Genomic DNA, 18,824 nt, shown 5'->3' on the forward strand with positions numbered 1-18,824 from the left:
CAGGACCATGACACAGCTAGTCTCTTCACATCCATAGTCATGAGCAGACAGAAGTGAGTACATTCATACATGCTTATTTGCTTTCTTGTCCATGCTTATAGGTTTGTTTTTCCATTCTTACACTATTCAGACTCCTTTGTCTACGTAATGGTGCCATACACAATGGACTTTTTCCCACACCAATTAAGTTAATTAAGACATCCTTCATAGACACAACCATTGCCATTTGTTTAACTATGCAAAGATGTGTTGCATTAGTTTATTTTGCAGCATATTTATTTAACTATATGAATATGTGTTGCATTTGTTTAATTATGTAAAGATGTGTTGCTATTTTACCTTGCCTGCCTAAGGCACCTAATTGGTCTAATAAAAAGTTGAATGGCCAATAGCACGGGAGGAAGATAAAGGCATGACTTACAGGCAGAGGAGTAAGTAGGAGGAAAAATTTAGGCTTGAGGAGAAAGAAAACACAGAGGAGGTAGGAAAGTACGACATGCAGAGCAAATGAAAGGTAAAAAGTCCTGAGGCAAAATTACATGAATAGAAGCAGGTAAAATTAAGTTAAAAGAGGCAGCAGGGCACGACTAAGCTAAGGTCAAGAATATACAATTAATAATAAGTGTCCATGTCTTTCTTTGGGAGCTTCTTGGTGGACCAAAGAAAATTCTAGATATACCATTCAATGTAGATAGTCACTCATTAAGGCGCTCTCCCCAAATGAGTCTAGGTTTTATTAAATCAACAGTTATGGCTAACCATAAAGTTAATAATAATGAATAAATAGAAAATACAACAGACTAGATGCATGTAAACAATCAAAATTATACACTAAATATGACATCTCCATTAAAAGTCCTTGTGGAGACATTAATTCTTAAATATAAAAAAATGCAGTAACAAAAATAATGCAAGTCATAAATCATATGAGAATTAGTAAGATTTCTTCTGTGAGGGAAAACACAAATACCAGGAGAACCTGAACCAAACAAAGCCATATGGTATTTATGGCAGATATGGAGTCACTACTATCAATATGCACTGGAAACTATCTCAAGTTAGATAATAAGGTAGAGTAATTAAAAAAAAAAAAACCACACAGGTCAGTATGACCCAACAAAGAAAAATTAAGAAAATATAAATAAATAACAAAAAAAGTTAAACATAAGAAAAATAAATCTCACCAGGCAGTGGTGGTGCACACCTTTAATCCCAGCACTCAGGAGGCAGAGGCAAGCAGATCTTTGTGAGTTCGAGGCCAGCCTGGTCTACTGAGCGAGATCCAGGAAAGGCGCAAAGCTACACAGAGAAACCCTGTCTCAAAAAAACAAAAACAAAAACAAAAAAAGAAAAAGAAAAAAAGAAAAATAAATCTCATTAGTAACTAAGTGGAAATTAGACTAATGGAATTCCATTTCCCTCTCATCATAGGAGCAAGGCATTCACTTACAGACTGCTTGATTGTTGTTGTAAGTATTGGCACTAACTTAGCAGAGTCTAGGAATTGGTGTACTCAAACATTCCCACCTGACATAGGTAATAACATCTGAGGGCAATTTTGATATATATTGAGAGACAAGCAATGTACATATAATTAGACCAAAAAACTATATGGAAGAAATTATTCTAAAAGTTATTGTCATTGTATAAAAACATTTAGCCACAGACCATCATACACTATAAGACATTAGGAAAACATGCAGAAATGAATGCAAGGAAATGAATAGAAGAAATTTCTCTTCATCCAAAAATTAAATAATTGCTATTGGAATCTATATATGATAGTGTAAAGGTGTTCATAAACTATGAATTGAATAAAGCATATTATGGATGAAAAATCCTGTCTTATAAAATATTATATATACTGATATTTAATATTATGCATATAATGTATTGAAATTTTGGAGTATAGATAAAATAATATGGTTGTTTGCTCTATTGGCTAGGAATAAATACAGAACCTTTGAATTTCATCTTATTCCAAATTAAAGAAGAAAGTTCTTTTTTTTTTTTTTTGAGACAGGGTTTCTCTGTGTAGCTTTGTGCCTTTCCTGGATCTCGCTCTGTAGACCAGGCTGGCCTCGAACTCACAGAGATCCTGGCAAAGAAGAAAGTTCTATTCAGGAAGAAAAATAACAAAAGTCTAAGGCAAAATAATGTCATAGATTACTTACTTGTTAAAGATAAGCAGTCCTATTTGTTAAGCTTGGATATGGTCTGATCCAAAGTCTGGTGGAGTAAGACTAGAAGGTAAGAACCACATTGAGTGAGCTGAGATTAGGGTGCCAGGGCCAGGGTTAAATGAAAAAGGTACTACTGGAAGAGAATCAACTTCAATGAGTTTCGCCTTTGAACTTTTCAATTGTGGGGTGTTGGGGATGAAGGGTGGCGACTTTAAGAGTCTACCTAGTCTACTGTAGTAGACTAGAGTCATAGTAGATTACTGAAGGAGAGCAATCAAGGGACTATCTCTCATGAAACCCTCTTTGTCCCAGGGTACTCCCTGCCTAACGCTTTAAAACTGAGGCCAAAGGTCCCTTCCTTAAAGATACATAATTCGTACGCCATAGAACGTTAGCTCCCACTGTAACCTGGTACTTGCTGTTCATTCTGCCTGGAGGCCTGCCTCAAAATACTAATTTATTGTCGTGTAATTTTCATATATTTTCACATATTAGTGTCTTTGGGGGTGTAGTGAAGGTGAAAGAGGAACTAGTAAATAATAAAACCTTACAAACACAAAACAAACTTTCCAGAGGAAGAGAATCAAGGCAGGCTCTTCCGGTCTGCACCACCCATACCAGTCACTTCTTTCTTTGCCTATCCCTGGCTTTTTAGAGCCCACTACCTATGATGGGACACCTCACAAAGCCTGGAGGCAGGAGGAGGGGCTTGGAGCTGTCTCTACTAAATGTTCCAGGGTCTGCTGACTCCCTGTGGGAGGCCTTACCTTCTTGTAGGAGGGAATGGGGGATGGATTGAGGGAAGGAGAGGCTGGAGAAGAGGGAGGAGGAAAGAGGGGGATCTTTGATTAGAATGTAAAATGAATAAAATTTTTCTTAATAAAAAAATTGGCTCTCAAACAGAATCCCTTGGTGGCACCTCTAGATGATCTTTTAGGACTTTAAGGGAACTAGATCCTCAGTCTTTTGGTCATCTTGCTTTTGATATCTTAAATCTCTTCAACATCACATCTCACCTTATGTCAATTTGGAAGCATGTGGTCTGTCAATAATTTGCAAAGTCTGTGTAAGCAATGAGCCAGATACATCTTAAGATATACTATTTGGGAAGATTACAGAGCCTTTATGAAATGGAGCTTTATTGAAGGAAGTCCCTTACTGGAAGAGGGCTTTGAGGTTTTGTAGTCTGACTCTACCTGCTGTTTGCTCTCTGCTTCTGTGTGCAGGTGTACTGGGATTAGCCAGCTTCTTGTTCCTACTACTGTGCCTGTTGCCATGTCTGCCCCACCATGATGGACTCTATCCCCCTGAACTGTAAGCCAAAATAAATCCTTTTTTCCTTAAAATAAAAACAATGTGTGCTTCATCTATAATATGTGCATAAACACAAGTTCACATAATGTGTTTTTATTCAAAACCAGATATTAATCATTTGAATCAATATCAAATTTGATGATGATGATGATGATAATGATGATATGATGAAAACATCCAACCAATACTAGTTTGAGTTCCTAATATATGGTGCACACTTAATTTGATACACCGATAAAATGTGTAACAATCAACCAGCTAGCATTTCCAAATAAATAACTTTGTAAGTATAGATTAATATGTAGTAATTGCACACATATGTGAAGACACTATGATGTTTCAGTACCCATTTTCACTGTGTTCTAAACAAATAGGGGTTATATTTTCATCTCCTTATCATTATTTTATGTTTGGAAGCCTTGTTACTCTATAGTTTTCCATTAAATATTGAATATGTTGTAGTGAATCATAGTTCCTCCTCTAAGCTACACAAAACAGGATTGAATTCCTTCTGCTTGGGTCCTCATTATCAAACTGTCTCTTTCCTTTTCCTCCCACTCCTTCCAAGTTTTAGTAATCACTATTCTATATTCAGATAGAATTTTTAAAATCCACATATAGCATAGGATAATATACACTTCATCTTTCTGTCTGTAATTTAACATAGTGTCTTCTAGTTCCATCCATTTCTATGAAATTTATTGGATGCCATTCTTTTCTACATATGAATAATATTCTATTCAGTCTATACTACACTCTCTTCACTCATTCAGCCATGAATGGATCTGGATGCAGTATCTCAGCTTTGTGATAGTGAATTGTGAAAAACGTGGCAACAAACACTGAAACAGAGGTATCTTTTATTATCCAGATTCCATTTCCTCTGACTTACGACTCAGATATAGGATAGCTGGATCATGTAGTAGTTCTATTTTTAGGAACTTCTATAATGGTCTCATAATGGCTACATTAATCCATATTCTCAACAATAATGTGCAAAGGTTCCCTGTTCTCTGCATCCCTGTCTGCAGCAGTTATTGTTTGTCCTTTTGGTACTAGATACTCTAACTGAGATAAGGTCATATCTCTTTGTGGTTTTAATTTGTATTTTGATACTACAGAAGACTAATAAAACTGAGCATTTTATTTTCATAAATGTATTGGCTTGCTGTGTATCCTTTTTTTGAGGAGTATCCATTTGTGGCTGGATTATCTGGCTTTTATTGCTGTTATTTAGTTGTTTATATATTCTAAATATGTATTATTTGTCAGGTAAATGATTTGAGAAAAAAAGTCTCCCATCTTGTAAACCATCCTTTCATCTTGTTGACTGTTTCTTCTGCCATGTACAATCACTTACTTTGCTTTGGATATTTATGCTTTTGGCATCTTATAAAACAAAATCAAACAAACAAAAGCATTGCCTATACTGATAACTTGAACTGTTTACCAAATAATTTCATTTCATAATTTCCTAATTTCTGGTCTTACCTGATGTCTTTCATCTACTTTGAGCAACTTTTTGTAGGGAGTGAGTATGATTTTTATACATCAATAACAAATACAGAGAAAGAAATCATGGAAGTGATCTCATTTATAACCACTAAAAAATAATCCAGGAATAAATTTACCAAGAAATTAAGAGACCTCTACCATGAAAATCACAAAGCACTAATAAAAGAAATTCATGAGGACTCAAAGAAATGGAAAGGCCTCCTATGATCGTAGACTAGAAACATTAACACTAAAATGTCTGTGTTGCCTTAAGGATTTATAAACATGATGAAATTCTCATGAAAATATAAAAGATGGCCTCCCATCTCCCTTGACCACCCTGCCTTGGGACAAAACCTAGACAGTGCAGGAAGTCAACTGTGGGGCACATTGCCACCAGGAGTCATGGAGGGGCCATGACACACATGTCAGGACTAGGATGTCCCGACATGAAGATGTTAGCTGTGATTTATATTTAAATGAAAATTTTTGAGGTCCCAAAAATAAGTGTTTAACTTGCTATGATTATGGATCTTTTTGTATCTTCTTATGAAACTGAGGCAACAACAAAGTATACAACTAACTGCCCAAGGGTAGATTTTGATTTCAACTTTGGGGGGGAAGCTTTCTCTGTAGAGCAGCCACAGTCTTTTACCTGTTCCTATTGAGGCTATGTGGATACATCTCCTCAAGAACATGTTACTTCTGAACATACAGAAACATCAACAGAAGTAATTTGTTCAATATGTGCAACATTACCTGGAGGCAATCCTAATCATGTCAAAGATGACTTTGCAGTTCATCTGACCATTGAACACAGAGACCAAGGAGATTTAGATGAATCTAGTGGCATTTGTGATGTACTTAAAATGCTTCATCCTGATTGGAAAGTAGATGGACCTAGTGCTCATAGGTGAAGCATGTACTTTCTTAGCAGTTCTATTGGTGGATATCTTCCTTTCAGAGTTCATACTCTAAGCAATAGAGAAGCCATGGGTACTAGAGCTGTTATCTCAGTTATGAGGAGTGATATGTTCTTCAGTGGAAAAGCTTAACTGCTTGGGCTCTTCCACTTCTCAGTTGCAACAATTGCAGATGTAGATGAAACTCTAGCAGCACTATGCACAGGCAGCACAGCAGCAACTAGAGATAGCTCACAACTTAAGTCGGCACACTAACACCATGACAGTCACACAATCCACAGCCACAGCCAGCACATAAAACAGCCAGTGGGATCTCCAGAAGTCTCAGTTCCTTTTAACAAGGTTAAATGATCCCCATAGGTCTGAAGCAGAGCACAAGTCCATGGAACACAAGAGTGCAGATCACAGCCTGTTCATCCTGAAGCTCCTTATGTCCATGTTAGTGAATTAAAAGAGCTTGTCCTCAGATAAGGATGAACAGAGGGAGATGGCATATTTGAGTAAAATGAGCTGTATAGATATATGCCTTTAGATAGTACTTTAGAAAAACCTAAATTTAAAAAAGATTAATAAAGAAAAGAGCCTCCACACCTCCTCTTTGCTGACTTCCACAGGCATAGACAATGTCCTCTGTGTTGTATTTGCCAATTAAAGGGAACAACAGCTATCCTGAGTTTGTTTGGTGGTTGCAATTTCAAGTCTGTTGCTCTTGTTACATTGTGTACATTAAAATATACATGCATACACACACACACACACACACGCACACACACACACACACACACACATATATATATGATAGTCATTTCTACTTATTTAATTTTACTTCTAGCAGGTAAATGGAGGTAGGATGGAAAGGTGATCTCTGCTTCCTGCACCTTGACATGTAAAAGGCTCCCTAATATTCCACATTCACACTGAAGAGGAAAATTGAAATCTCAAATAAAGCTATATTGTGTGTGTATGGATAAAAACTGCTTGAATGTTTTACCTAACTACTGCATAAGGTTCTTTGTAGCGTCCATGAGTTTCAGTGACCTTGTTATTTAAAAATTAAAGAATTTAAAGAATAAAATTTAAATCATAAAATTAAAAATAAAAATAAAAAATAAAGCCCAAAGTTTCTCCAACATCATTCAATGAATACAGGACAGATTAGCTTTTGAATAGTGTCTGCCTGACTACTTGCCAGTATACATGTGCCTCCCATGCACAAAGTCAGCTCTGCACTGGACCCTGAGGATCTTAGCCAGTGTGGTGTTCTGTGTGACTGTCTTTCTGCCCTTTAACCATCTTGCCTATGAGGAGCCCAGCCTGTCTCTAACTTAGTAATAGAAGACACACCAGTAAAGGCAGAATCTGCTGCAGGGCATCTTTGTGCCCTTAACACAAATCCTGCTTTTCATTGTTGGAAGTTTTTACTTTTTGTGGTTGTTTAAATTTTTTTATTGTTAAACATGCCATTCAGGTATAAGTTAATTTTCTTTATTCACTGTTCATCAAAGCTAACAAGAATTATGTTGTCTTGTTTTTTAAAAAAATCTCACATCACATTTTCATTAATAAAAAAGAAAATACCAAAGATGTTTCTTCATAAACCTAGAAGAAAACAATCCTATAGTTTATATGAAAGCAAAAAAAAAAAAAAAAAAAAAAAAGATCTAAAATAGCCAAAGCTGTCTCAGAATAAAAGAACAAATCCAGAGCCATCATTATTCACATTAAAGGGTAATTATACCAGCATGATATTGGAAAAAGAGAGCCAACATATGGACCAATAGAACAGGACTAGAAATAACTTTCTTAGCAAATGCACTCCAAACAAAAGTGCTATAAACACACTAACAAGGAAGGACAGTCTCTAATAAATGTTGCTTGAGCAACAGCATATCCACACTTACAAGACTAGCCTTGAATCCTATATATTATACCCTATACCCAAATCCACATTTCTCTTTATCCCTGTGGCACATTATATTTCCTAGAAAGTGTTTTGCATTTGACAGTTTTGGCTAAGTTCTTTCCAGACAATTCTTGAGCTGATCCCAACAGTGACTCAACAGATTCCTGTTGTTTTTTTTTTTTGCATTTACTGCTCCATCAAAGCAACAATTGGAACAGAACAGCTTTGTCATATAACTGAACCAAAGCAAAGTTTATATGATGTGCTTATATATATGTTTATATGTGTGCTTCAGTAATAACATAACAATAGTTAGTGCTGTGAAGTAAGTCAAAGGGCAGTGAGTTGCTAAGTACTAAATGCATCCCAAACTTCTTGGACAGGTGAAATATAATCATTACATTCACTACTCATGATTAGTGACATGCCAATGCATAAAAAGAAATCCAGAGTTATAGACACAGTCAATGAAACTAAATACAGCAGGTAAAAACACCAAAGAAAATTAATAACACATTATTAGTAAGACCAAAGGATAAAAATCTCTCGGCAGTTCATGCCTGCCTACAGTGCCTTCCTATGCATTTTAAATAATTTCCTAATGAAATCAGAAGGGATACACACTCCTCTTAAAAGGACTGTGGTGATTAAGATGGGACACCTTTATGTATCATCATTCACTTCTAAAGCATAGCCTGAGGAAAACCATTTACAAGTAGAAAAATCCAGAAAACAGAATTAATGGGGCTGGTGTCTTATATATCTTTTGCATGTAATCCAAAATAGATTAGAGAGTGCTTGACATGAGGATTCTGAAATGCTGTCACAGATTACATTAGTGTTTCATCTGCCTTTATGATAGAAGTAAAACCCAACTGAATAACATCAACACCAAAACTGAAGTGAGCAGAAGAGGGTGAAGGGCCACAGTCCTTCAAATCAAACATTGGAAAACTGTACACCTTGACCTAACTATCAAGAAGCATTCTAAATACAGCAGATGTAAAGTCACGTCAGATGGCAAAAGTCACAGATATTCCAGTGCAAAGCTCTCTTTCATCATCAACCCATAGTTTTCCTTTGAACTCAGCATCTATCACTTGGCAACTTTTCTCTAAAACACATTTAAAAAGAAGAAAGTAAACATGTCCCTGTTTCCTGAAACATTAGTTATGTTTTATCCTCCCCCAAAGCTGATAAGAATTGGTTTCTGCAATGCCCAATGCTCTGACATACAGCTTGAAGGGGGCTATGGGAAAAGATGTTTTCTAAAAATGTGTGTAGCTACTTCTGTGAAATCCTAGACAAACTGCACATGGTTGATGGTAAGCCTGTGCATGGGGAGCAAGAACACTTACCACTTCAAGCAGGTGATCATTTCAGTTGTCCATGTCCTTTTCTCCTCTCAAACAGTTGTGCATGGTTGCCTTCATAATTAAAGAGCCTTACCCAAAATCTATTCTCAAAATAATTAATACAAATGGCTCTCTCATTCTGAAACGCACAGAAGTATTTTCTTTCCTCCTGTCATCCATCATTCTCCTAACTATCCGTCTAACCATTCAGCGTATTCATCAGACACAATGTAATAGTCCTTGCAGCAGTTACTTTGTTCTGAAGACACAGGAGTGGCTGTAGAGAAAAGCCAGATAAAACATGCTCATTGATAGCTTATAAACACAGGAGGTTTATTATGCACCATGAGATGTGTAAACTGTTTATGGAGATCAAGGGAAGGAGATATGAATTTCAAATGAGGGTCTTGAAGTAGGAAACTCTTAATGTAAAGTGGATCTGAATTGGTTCTTGAATAAGTTAAATGATTTAAGTGTACTTAATAATTTAATTTCAATCTAACCTGGCAAAAATTAGACAACATATTATCAAGCTTCTCCATAAACCAGGATATGTTTACAATCTCTGGTGGTTATTTATATTTTTAGCCATTATATTATCTAATTAGGAAAGCAGTATAAACTAAAAATATAAGTTTTAGAATGGGCCAGAATTGTACCAAAGTTTTAGATTCCTCCAGGAAATATTAGCATGGGCCAGCATCCATATTCTTAATAGTACTACGTTTCAAATTCTATCATCCATTAAATGAAGATGTTCATACTCTCCACTTTGAGACTTTTTATGAAAATTAAATTTGAAAATGTATCAGAACATGAAATACCATGAGGAGACACCACACAGCAGAAAGCCAACATATTTTTATGTATCACCAGTCACCCAAGCAAGTCAGGAGATGCCCAAAAATGAGGTGCCTAAATACAAACACAAACCAAGGTCTGTGGTTGGCATGATCTGCTTCTAGACCAAAGTATTTGGTCATAGTCATTTTTTTTTTTCTGTACCTGACACCTAAATGGCACACTCTCACTTTCATGGAAGTACCTTGAATTTACTAATTTTCTCCAATGGCCTATGTTGTTCTTACAGGGTGACTGTTAATTCTTTGTGGTGTTACTTAGAGCCCAACTATGCCAATGCTTATATTTTATCGATCCTACAATTTGAAACTGGATGAAGCTCTACCTCTAATGTGTCAAAACTCACATCCAGTTGTTTATATGACACATAGACCTTTAAAAAGTCACTTCCTTTATACTTCTTATTATTAGGATTTTTACTTTTGACCAAATTTCATTTTATATGGTCACAGAGCTGAAACACAAAAATGTTGAAAACGTTAGATGCCCACTTAGTATTTCCTGAAACAATGAAAATGTTGAAAATGTTAGATATCCACTTAGTATTTACTGAAAGGAAAAGAAATAACCATTTCTCTAAGGGACAAACTAGAATAAAGTAGACTTCTACTGTCCATGGCTGTTAGGACAGGAAGCAAGAGGACACTTGACATATGGTGAATCTGAATTCAGATAAACTCCAAATCTAAATTGAAGCTAGAATGATTACTGAAAATTCAGAAAATATGGAGTATTCTAATCACATTTTTACATCGATTACATGTTGAAGTGATATTTTCATACAAATTTATACATATTTAATATATATAATATGATAGATAAATTGCTAATATATACTTGTTTGTGTAATTTACATATGGCTACTGGTCTACCAATGGGTGGAATTGCTCACCTTGCTAGACAGACAAGAGCTCCTTGTCCTGGACAAGAGTAATATGCATTTCCCAGAATCAATAAGCTCCCCTGATTTGTGACTCACCAAAGTTCAGAGACATTGTGAAGATTATTGTAAGACTTTCCTGTGTCATCAGAGAGAGTAAATCTAGGTCAGTGGGCAGATCCCCCAAAGCTCCAGGTAACTCCAGGTTCCCTAAAAGTTGTCTTGTCATTTTCTCCTGACCATTGATGGTGATCAATGAACACTCTTAAGTTCAATAATGCCAAGTAGGGGTTGGGGATTTAGCTCAGTGGTAGAGTGCTTGCCTAGCAAGCGTAAGGCCCTGGGTTTGGTCCCCAGCTCTGCCTAATAATAATAATAATAATAATAATAATAATAATAATAATGCCAAGTAGGTGCATATTGCAGAGGAGTTAGAAAAGAAAGAACAACCCCACAGCTGAACACAGAATATAATGGAATATTATTTGATGTTTTGGTTGTAATGTGGAAATATATAGCAAAGATGTATACAGAGATGGGTTGACTACCATAAAAAAAACATTTAAAATGTGTTCTAATTGCTCCACACTTATATTAAGCATCTGCACATCCAAGAAGAAAGTCAGCACTTTTGCCAACTTTTAGAGCCTGGTCTCTCCAAGCCAGGAACAGCCATGAGTAGAGATGTTTAATATTCAACACTAAATATCAGGCACATTTAACAGACAATAGGCCCTTGGAAGGGGAGGATAGAAAAGCAAATAGTCCCAGGTCTGATTGATACTAAATACATGAAAAGACCTTTTTATGAAGGAATTGGACAACATATATCCCAGTGTTGCCACAAAAAGCCATAAATTTTATTAGCTAATTTTCAAAGGGAATAGTCCATTAATGAGGATAGAACATTTTAATAAAATATAAATTACCCCAATGCAAGACACTTGCCCACAAGACCTTCAATAAAAACAAAACTGGGGCCTTCACAGGATATAACAATAATGAATCATAATAAAAATCAGCTGTGGGTATTTGTGCTCATAGTTTACTTTTATACTTAGTTTGAATCATAAGATAACCTAAAAATTGCTTAAGGGAGACATCATTTCCCTCATTCTGTGCATGAGGAGGTAAAACCAGAATTTATACCTAGTAAATAACCAAAGGAAGAGTCCAACTCAAGTCTCTAGAGAGCAACCTGCATGCTTTAGAACAACCTCTGCATTCACTCTTAGGGTTCCCTATTTGCAGTAATTTTATTGTTAAAGTTGCTAACAGAACACCTGAGCAAGTTCTGTGGGAACATGTGGGAAATGTGAAACGAGAATATATAAAGTTGTATGAAAATGAGTGTAAAAACAATTTAAAAATATAATTTTAAATATCTAAAAATGTTTTCATTAGAAAAGTAATATATGTCAATTACAAAAATATAAACAAGAATAATTAAAAATCCTTATATTTTATGAATCAGAAAGAATCTATCAATTTGTTAATAACTACTGAAATGCACACAGAAGTGATATTTTATACATGTAGCAGCTAGTGTGTCACATTAGAAGCCAGGGCCTGGATAGTCTACCTACCACTGGCCACAGAAGCTGCACATGTAGGCTATTCATTTAATGGAACCATCGCATCTCACAGACTTTGAACTTCCTTTCCTAAAAGTTACAATATGGTTTAAACATCTTTTAAAGTATATATCCATTGGAATTGGAGGAAATGTGTTATCTGTCCTAGAAAAGCAGAGACTGAGGGTCACAGTGGCCTCGGTGCATTTGCTGACCATCTCCACTTAAGATGATATGAAGAAGTTGCTATGTGAGACTAGGTGAGAAAGAGTAAGAAAAGCCTCACCTCCTCCTTAAGATTATAAACACTAGGACTATAATAGCATTGGGCTCTGCATGAGGACACTGGTCAATGGCACACCTCAGCTCATTATTCCAAAGATGGGGTGGAAAAGAATTGCAGCTTCCACTGCTTTTTATTTGAAGCTCCGTTACAGCCTCTGCTAAATTAACCTTTCTTAAGGAAGCCCTTGGTTACTCCATCAATGTACCTTGAATAAATCCAACCATAAAACTGATTAAAGATGGTGCCATCTTCTGCATTGCTTCCCACATATTATCTGACCTTCCTCCCTGCAGCCTTTCTGGTAGAAAGTGCAATCATTTCCACTTTAAAGATTTGGAAATTAAGCCTTGGAGACATTAATTAGCTTGCATAAGTTTACACACCAGATTTATCTGACTCCATTGCCAGGCTCTTATTACTACATTCAATGGCCTTTAGAATATTGGCCAGGGGAGGACAGACACAATGTATTAAGTTAAATGAACACAGCTAGCCAAAAGGGGCCCCTGAAGGTCTGGTTCCAACCAAACTTCTATCTTATCATGCAAAGTCTTAGCTTGGGCACATGGTTCTTAAAGATGTGGGGATCTTCAGTTCTCTCTCCACAGAATGCCCTAGTCCCTGCCATCTGGTTTACTTGTCAATGGCCTTCCCCATTGGTAGTCTAATAAAAGCACACCACCTCAGCATGACAGCATTAAGGCCTTTTGTCAAAGAGCATATCCCTGGTCATCAACTGCTGAATATTCTCTTTACTTAGCTCCATCAGAGCATGAACAAATGAAGCAGGTTTTTACAGCAATCAGTACAAATTTCTGGAGAGCATGAACTCAAAATATTAATAATCCATCTGTTTCTTAATAAATATAATTTTGAACTCTTTTTTATTTCTGCTTGCCTTCACTTTATAATCTTTGGTAATTAACATTTATTCCTACTATAATACAGAGTACATTTCCTAAGCACAATGGCAATCCTAAAATAGGTAGTTATGATCCTTTTTAAAAAGAAAAGAATTTTTACTCTGGGAAGATGTTGTTTCTGTGTTTTTGTTTAGGTTCTTTCTATATTCAGTGTTCAAAGTAATTCAGATTAACTGTGCTGCATTGTCCTTTATAGAATTGGAGGATTTGTTTTGGTTTGGTTTTTTGTTTGTTTGCTTGCTTGCTTTTTGGTGAACAGGAAAGTTGGGAGGCAGAAAGCATGGTTTCAGGCAGAAGGGCCCTTAGAAGAAACTGTCTTCCTGATAGTCTCATTGAAGAAGCAAGCTATATGTCACAATAGAAAGGCCAGTGCAGACTATCACTTCAATCAAAAACAGTAAAGGTAGGCGGGCTAGTACTTCTTCAGGTCTGGCCACAAGAGGCTGCAGAGGGCGTCATTTTCTGTGTAGTAGAAAGCATCTCTTGGCCAAGAGCTGGTCAAAAATGAATGCTCTCTAGGGACTGGTGGTGCCTGAAGAGAGGGAGTCAGGGACAGGGGTGATTGCTGGTGACCTGACATGGTTTCTGCTGTGGCAAGCTTTACTCAGCTAAAAGTGTCACATGCTGCTTTCTCAAAAGTAAATGAATTCTCCTGTTGGCTAATTGACATGATTAGCAATGATTTGGCCAAATGCCCAAATACCTCCTAATGCTTCTCTGATAAAAACATAGTAGTAAGACTCAAAGCATTTGGCATGAACCAAATTGATAGGGCAGAAGTGACTATCATAATATTGGTAACGAAATAAAAGTATTTTTCTGGAAATAATATCTGCTGACACAAATCTTAACACATTCCAAGGATAAACTCCACTACCTGATGTAGTTTTATTTCAAGGGGAAGTTTTAGGAACAAGTACTAAGTTTAAAAATCTTGTCATAATAATTCTTCTCAACAGTTCCCTTGTGCAGGGAAGAAGCATCTGTGGTATTCATGACCAGTCAGATCTACAGCTCCAGGCTCCCAAAAAGCTGCGATGGGGTTGCTATTTCCATGTGGGAGAACAAGAATTCTTAGCACTAAGTCATGTTTTAAAGCCATCCAAAGCAGAGTGTCTTATGCTTTCACTAGGTCGTCCCTTATGTCTGTCTCTTAATAGTGACTTGATTTCCTTATGTATGTCTTCACTGAACATTGCTAAGTACTCAAAGCTCTAGTCTTCAAGAGCCTTGTTGAAGACTTGTTGTTATTACTATTAAAGTAACCTGGATATTTTGGCTTATCTCTGAACATCTTCCTGCTTTGGAGGTTTGTCTTTGCTAACTGCTGGAAGGTAAAGCTGAGGAACAGGAGAACCAGTATTTTACTTGCTGTCTAGTGGGAGAAAAGCAAGCATAGATTATAAAGTAGGGGACAGTCAATAATTTACAGATTATCACTTGCCGCCACCACCAAATGTCCCCATGCAGGATACCAGTGTATATTTTGACCTCAAAAATGTTAATTGAAGAAGCCCTGTAGGAGGAAAAATAAATTATTTATTCACTCCACTAGCTAGGAGTTTAAAAAGTTTTCAGATTATCAGAATAAGCAATTCTTAGTACACAAGGTGCAAAGGTCACCCATTCAATATGGATTTTAAAGTAAAGGGAAAGGGACTCAATTTCAAAGCAATGAACAATGTGAGGGCAGACATGGAGCATTTCATTAACAAAGCCAGACAGTGGTGTCACATACTTTAATCTCAGTACTTGGGAGGCAGAGGCAGGTGGATCTCTATGAGTTCAAGGACAATCGGATCGGCAGAGCGCAATCCAGGACAACAAGAGTTACACAAAACAAAACAAAAACCCACAAAGAAGTATGGCCAAAAAAAAAAAAAAAGGAGGACCAGGAAGTCAGCCTAGGATACAGTAGAGAGACACTAAAAACAAAGACGGGAAAATGATGTTGTATTTGGACTATTAGAAGCATCAGATAGATAGATAGACAAATAGATAGATAGATAGATAGATAGATAGATAGATAGATAGATAGATAGATAGATAGATCTTTGCCAAGGTTATTTCTGTCCTCCTTGAGTGAGAAGTTGAGTACCTTATATCTAAATATTATTGCTATCTAAGAACATAATTTATAATTATGGATTCCATCTTCTTTTCTAGAGAGAAAAACAGCTGTGCTGGCTTTCCATAGCTACAGCTAACTTCTCCCTCCCTCACTTCTCCAGGAGTCCTTAAGGCACTGCCAACAGCCCAGTCTTCCTTGCAGTGTAGTAGCTCACACGCCAAGGAACACTCATGGGTTTGGAGCCAAATTTGGATCAATAGGCAATAAGCATTTCTGCTACAAACTAGTGTATGTCCTATAAGATGGAACCCTGGATCAAGAGCTCAAATCGAGCAAGTAAACCCCATCTTTAGAAAGAGAAAAGGCACTTGAATAAAGTCACTCAGACTGCTTCTAGTAAAATCAGAATGAGCACTCAGATTTCCTGGTGCCTCAATCAGTTCTGTAAGACTGCTTGCCATTGAAGTGTGTGTGGTTTGTTTTAATAACTGCTATAGGACACTAATTCACAGGCTTGCTTCACTGGCTCATGGAAATATTTATAAGCCTTATAAGAAGGTACTGACCAGGACAAAGTTCAAATGAAACAGTCACTGTAATATCTATGGTGGTACCATGTGATAACATGTAAGAAAGATGTTACTTGGTAGTAGAGAGAGATAGAAGGTGTGTTATGTTGTCCACTGCTAAGGAGGTGATAGTTAATAATGACTGTAACATTGGCAGGGCCTAGGAATCACCATGGGCAGAAAACTCTGTACATGTTAATGAGGGATTTTCTAGATTAGGTTAACTAAGGTATGAAAACCCAACCTAAATTTGGGTAGTACCATTCCATGGGCTAAAGTCCTGCTCTGTTGTGGAATAATGCTATTGTACACTGGTTTAATAAAACACTGATTGGCCAGTAACCAGGCAGGAAGTATAGGTGGGATAAGCAGACGAGGAGAATTCTGGAAAGAGGAAGGCTGAGTCAGGAGACACCAGCAAGCCACCCAAGGAGAAACATGTAATAGGACACAGGTAAAGCCATGGAAAATGTGGCAACATATAGATTAAGAGAAATGGGCTGAGTTTAAGTGTAAGAGCTAGTCAGTAGTGAGCCTGAGTTAAATGGCTGAGAAGTTTTCATTAATATAAGCCTCTGTGTGTTTACTTGGGTCTGAGTGGCTGCAGACTGGGTGGGACATGGGAAACCATTCAGTTACACTGATCTGAATAAAAAGGAGTAAGTGAGCAAATCACAATCATTCAATAGCCGCTGCTCTCTGATTACTTTCCAGGGATGCAATGCAACCAGCTGGCTCCTGCTCTTGATGCCATGCCTTCCCTGCAGTGAGGAACTATATCTAGTGAAATTGTATGTCAAAATAAACCCCTTGTTTTAATTTGTACTTTCCAGTATTGTGTCACATAAACAAGACAGGTAACTGACACAAGGCACATCCCTAACAGTAACTACATATTCATAATCAATCAAAGTAATTTTGAGGTCATTTCCCAAGATACAGAATTCTTGTCATGCCTGGATAGGAAGCAACTAGGTCTTGTGGGAGTACTGGGTGGTATGTTAATACAGAGTACCTCAAATATATAAGCCCCATCAAATTAAATGTAGCTTCTGCATTCTAAAGCATGCACTACCAATAACAATTAAACAATTAGTTTAAAATGCACTTATGTGTGGTTATAAAGACAAACATATAACGTGCTTGGGGTTGTGATGGTTTAGTAAAGTAGTTGTTATAGATTTTCCTCTAATATCCATTGCTTCACCTGCCCTGGGTAGTTTGCTAGGTTTCCAGTACTAGGCATGGTTTAGAGAGGCCTTAAGTCCAATTAGAGACCTGCTGGTTATTGCCAAGGTCTGTGTGTGACTACCACAGTCTAAGAAAGTTATAAACTCTATATATATAAAAGGAGTGGGAACTGAGGTAATTATATTATACTCTCAATAATAAAATGTCAGATGTGAAACAGATGAAAATGCAAGCTAGGAAACTCTTTGAATGATGTCACTTTTTGTAGGAACACATATCCCACTCTAACTCTAACAGTACCTCAAGATGAACAGGTCTTAAACCAAGAATTTAAATTCCAGCTCTAAATCTTGTCTGTGTCATTAGTCTCCCTCCATGAGTAACAGTTTAAACAAGTTAAACACACACACACACACACACACACACACACAAAAAAAAAAAAAAAAAAAAAAAAAAAAAAAAAACACCTTCTAATCAAATTTTGTTTTTCTCAGTGCCTAGCCCATTTGTACCTGCCTGCTTTACAGGAACTTTTGCTTGAACATCACCTTTACCTGTGTATTTCAAAGCAGAACATTTAGGCTTGGTCTTCTGTCCCTACCATAGTCCATGTGAAAAGTGTCTTTTACCAAGACCACTATGATAGCCACTCATTTTCTTGCTTCTACTCCTGCCCCCAAATCATCTATTTTCTACCCAAATCAATGCTAACCTGCTGGGAAGCTTCCAAACTATTCTTATCTTTCAAAGGATCAATTCAGACACCCTACTCTGCTCTAACCCATTCCTTGGTCTAGTTCCAGCCTTCCTCGTCTGTCATTCACTCATTCACCCCCATTGCAAGCCAAATCACTCTGTTTCTAGATTAGACACTATGGCAATGCCTACTTAAGTTCTAACCATATACTCTCAAGCCTACTTTTCTTTCATTGGCCTGATTAACACCGTATTTCCAACAGTATCAATTGGCTAAAGTAGCAACTTTCTTCATTAAAATTGTAATTGTGACTCAGCCTGAGATAGCATATAAACATTTGGCTGCATGGGACAGAAAAAAAAAAATCTTCTTGTTTGCATGGAATGTTGTTTTCCAAGAAAATGAGGATCACAGTAATATCAGCAATAGTAGGTCACACTCAATCAACAATGTCCAGCAATGCCTTTGGGTTTTCACAATGCCTATTTATGGATGAGTACTTATAATACCCATCTAATTCTTCTAACAGTCTAATGAGGCATGTATATTACAAAAAGTTATTCACACATTATTAGAAGAGTAACTAAACAACAGAGGATG

General features: G+C 36.8%; 1 protein-coding gene and 1 pseudogene across 4 annotated transcripts in view; one reads left to right on the plus strand and one right to left on the minus strand.

Annotated features, from left to right (window-relative positions):
* Nrg3 (neuregulin 3) overlaps positions 1–18,824 on the minus strand; it is a 1,086,061-nt gene that overhangs the window by 1,038,357 nt on the left and 28,880 nt on the right. The window lies entirely within an intron of this gene.
* LOC118590958 lies at positions 5,431–6,482 on the plus strand (annotated as a pseudogene).

Source organism: Onychomys torridus, chromosome 9 (genome assembly GCF_903995425.1).
Source record: "Onychomys torridus chromosome 9, mOncTor1.1, whole genome shotgun sequence".
Lineage (NCBI taxonomy): Eukaryota > Metazoa > Chordata > Mammalia > Rodentia > Cricetidae > Onychomys > Onychomys torridus.